Raw genomic sequence first — 3,360 nt, forward strand, 5'->3', positions numbered from 1 at the left:
GGAAGGGATTGGGGGGGGGGGGGGGGGGGGGGGAAGGAGGAAAAAAAAAGGGGGGGGAAAAAAAAGGAGCAGGGGGAGGGGGGGGTTGGGGGGGGGTCCCCGCCGCGCCTCCCCGCTCACGCCGCGCACTCCGCCGGGGCGACGCGCCCCGCATGCTAATAAGCGCGTGCCCTCTCGCCGCGCGCGCGCGCCGCCCCCTGATTGGCCGCCGCGCGGCGCTCGCGACCCCCCCCCAACACCACAACCAGCCCCTCCCCCCCCATCCTTTTCCCCCCCCCCTCCTCCCCCCCCTCCACACATACAACTCCCCCATTTTCCTGTGAGTGGCGTCCGTCAGCGCGCCACACCCAATAGGCTGGCGTTGAGCCCAAGATGCTTAACCAATCAAAGAGTAGCCAGGGTGACGACGCACGGTGGCGGCGCCTAATTCAAGCCCGGTAGATGAATGGGAGGAGCGCGCATGCGCATTGAGTGAGCAGGCGCGGGGGGGGGGCGAGATGCAGCGGAGGTTGCATTGCAACGACGGTGCAATGCAACCCCCACTGCAACGCAACCCCCCTCCTCCCGCCCCCTCGTGCTGATTGGCTGGCCATCAGCCAGCCCGCTGTCAATCACGCAGTGTAAACAAGGCACTGATTGGCTGCAGTTTCAAGGCGGCCCCCAGGCGGGAAGGGGTGGGGGGACACGCCAGTTTCTAGGCTTCCCCCAACCCCCCACCCCCTTCCCCCTCCCCTACTTCGGGCGGACCCCGAGGGCCGGGAGCGGAGCTGCGGAGATCAAAGGCGGTGGCGAGAAGGGAACGGGCCGGAGTCAGGCACCGGCTCCGCTGGCAGGTTGGGAAGGAGGGGGTATGGCGGGGGTGGGGGTGGATTAGGGGCTGGGGGGATATGTGCAGTGCAGCGGGGCCTGAAGTGCTGGGCTGTGTGAAATGGAGGGAGGCAATGCGAAGTGGACGTTTGCTATGGTGAGGACTCAGGCGGTGCAAGGTGAGGACTGTGCATTGTGTGTGTGTGTGTGTTTAATGTTGGGGGGCCATGCGGTGTTGGAGGCAGCAAAGTGAGAGGGCTGTGTAATGTGGGAGGGGGAAAATATGCAATACTTGGGGGGCATGTGGTGCCAGGTGAGGAGGGTATAATAATACTGGGGGGCTGTGCCGTCATGGGGTCTTTGCAATGCTGGGGGATCGTGCAGCGCGCAGTGTTGGAGGGTACGATGTTGAGGAGCGGGGTAGAGTGGGGTGGTGCAGAGTTAGGCTGTGGAGTGGGGGTGGGGGGCGTGTGTGTAATGTTAGGGAGTCAAGCGGTGCGAAGTGAGGGGATACAATGCTGAGTAGTCATGCGGTGCAGTGTTGGGGTGAAGTGCAATATGGGGGGATGTGCAGTGTTGGAAGGTCGTGCAGTGCAAAGTAAGACGGGGGTGCAAGGCTGGGGAGATCTTGCAGTGAGGTGGAGGCCGATGTTAGAGGGCTGTGCAATGTGGAAGGGTGTTTGTGCAACGTTGGGGGCCATGCACCGCAAGGTGATGGGGTGCCGTGTTGGGAGACTGTGCAGGGTGTATGTGGAGTATGCAATGTTGGGGGGTCATGTGCAGTGTCGGCTATGCAATGTGGAGGGGTATTTGTGCAACGTTGGGGGCCATGCCCTGCAAGGTGATGGGGTGCCATGTTGGGAGACTGTGCAGTGTGTGTGTGGAGTATGCAATGTTGGGGGGTCGTGCAGTGTCGGGAGGCTGTGCAATACTAAGAGGCTGTGTGATGCATGAAGGCTGCACAGGGTGAGAGGAGTTGGGGGCCATGCACCGCCAGGGTCTGTGCAGTACCCAGGGCCATGCACCGGGCACAGGACAGTGGAAGGAGAGGAGAAACGATGGGGCCGGGCTAGGGCCAGTACCAGGAGTGGTGGGGCTCAGCCACTGGGGGCTGTTGGTTTGGTGGGGGCTTTTGTTGTTGTTTTTTAATAAAAGGACGTAATTGATTGAAAAGCGCAAATAAATCCAAATAACTTGTAAGAGCTATTAGATTACGATGCAGCTATTCATTATGCTAGGACGACAATCAAGTTAGGAGGGCAAGCTGCCGGGGGGGGGGGGGGGGGGGGGGGGGAGGGACGACACAGGACAGCCTGCTGGGAACCCTGCGGCACTGCTCCCTAGCATGGCATGGACAGACCTGCGCACTCCAGGATGCATGGACACAGCACGCTCCTGGGGCCAGGACACAAGGACAGCTGGTTGGGACAGCCGGTGGCACCGCAGGGCACAGCCCTGGCACATGCGCTAGTATCTGGGGATGGGCAGCTGCCGTGGGGTGTGATGTGCCAGGACACACGGACACGCACTTGGAGGGACACACGGACACGTGCCCAGCAGGACGCAGGATCACACTGTGAACTTGGAGGCAGCTCACGCCCAGCCTCCTCCACAGCCGCAGTGTGAAGGCCACAATGCCAGTGGGCACTGGTGTGGTTCTGGTAGCACTGCCTGGACTGAGCACCATGGTACTGCTGGCCCATCACTGCAGCGGGGATTTCTCCTCCTCCCAGGTGAGGAGCAGGGAACACACTGTGACCCTCTCGAGGTTCTGCTGCTCCAGCATACCCCCTCCCATCTACTACCTCTCAGAAAAGCTCTCTTTTTTTTCTCCCCCAATTATTTTCCCTGAGGCATTTCCTGGAGCAGAACACAGACTGAGCCTCAACAGCCAGATCTGGGACTCCCCCTCTCCTGGGGAATCCTGCCACTGGGAGCAGGGCTAGCTGCATCCAGACTGCCATGGGAGCATCCTCCCATGGATGTGCACAGCAGCAACAAGCCACAGCCCATGGTTAACCCTGTGCTCTGGGAAATGCTAAAATATCCTACTTGGATCCCTCTCCATCTGGGAAAGGGCTCCAGCCTGATAAACAACATTCCATATTCGCCCAGAATGCAGAATTGTTGCTGAACAGGAGGGCCAGGTGAATCCCGGAGTTGGGGTAACAGTGGGTAGTGGATGGTGCATTGTTTGGCCAGCGGTGGTTGGGCAGCTCAGAAGCAGTTTCTTACTGAAAGAAAAAAAAAAAAAACAAAAAACAAAAAAACCCAGCCAAACCAAAACAAAATATGCAGCTGGGAGGCTTTTCCTTCCCCTAGTCAGTTCCAAAGAGGGGGGAAGTGGGAAGGGACTGAGAAATCCCGCGGTGCTGGTCAGAAAGGGGCTGAGCCTTGCAGAGCTGGGAGCTGAGCAAGCCCCAAGCCTGCGTCCCTGGGCACAGCGGGCAAAGATCCCTCATGGGCAAACCCCAGCTTTGTGGACAGACCCCCATATAGATAGACCCCTGTGGACAAACCCTTTAGTAGATAGGCAGACACCTCCCCCCTTAC

This window comes from Dryobates pubescens, chromosome 20 (assembly GCF_014839835.1).
Source record: "Dryobates pubescens isolate bDryPub1 chromosome 20, bDryPub1.pri, whole genome shotgun sequence".
NCBI lineage: Eukaryota > Metazoa > Chordata > Aves > Piciformes > Picidae > Dryobates > Dryobates pubescens.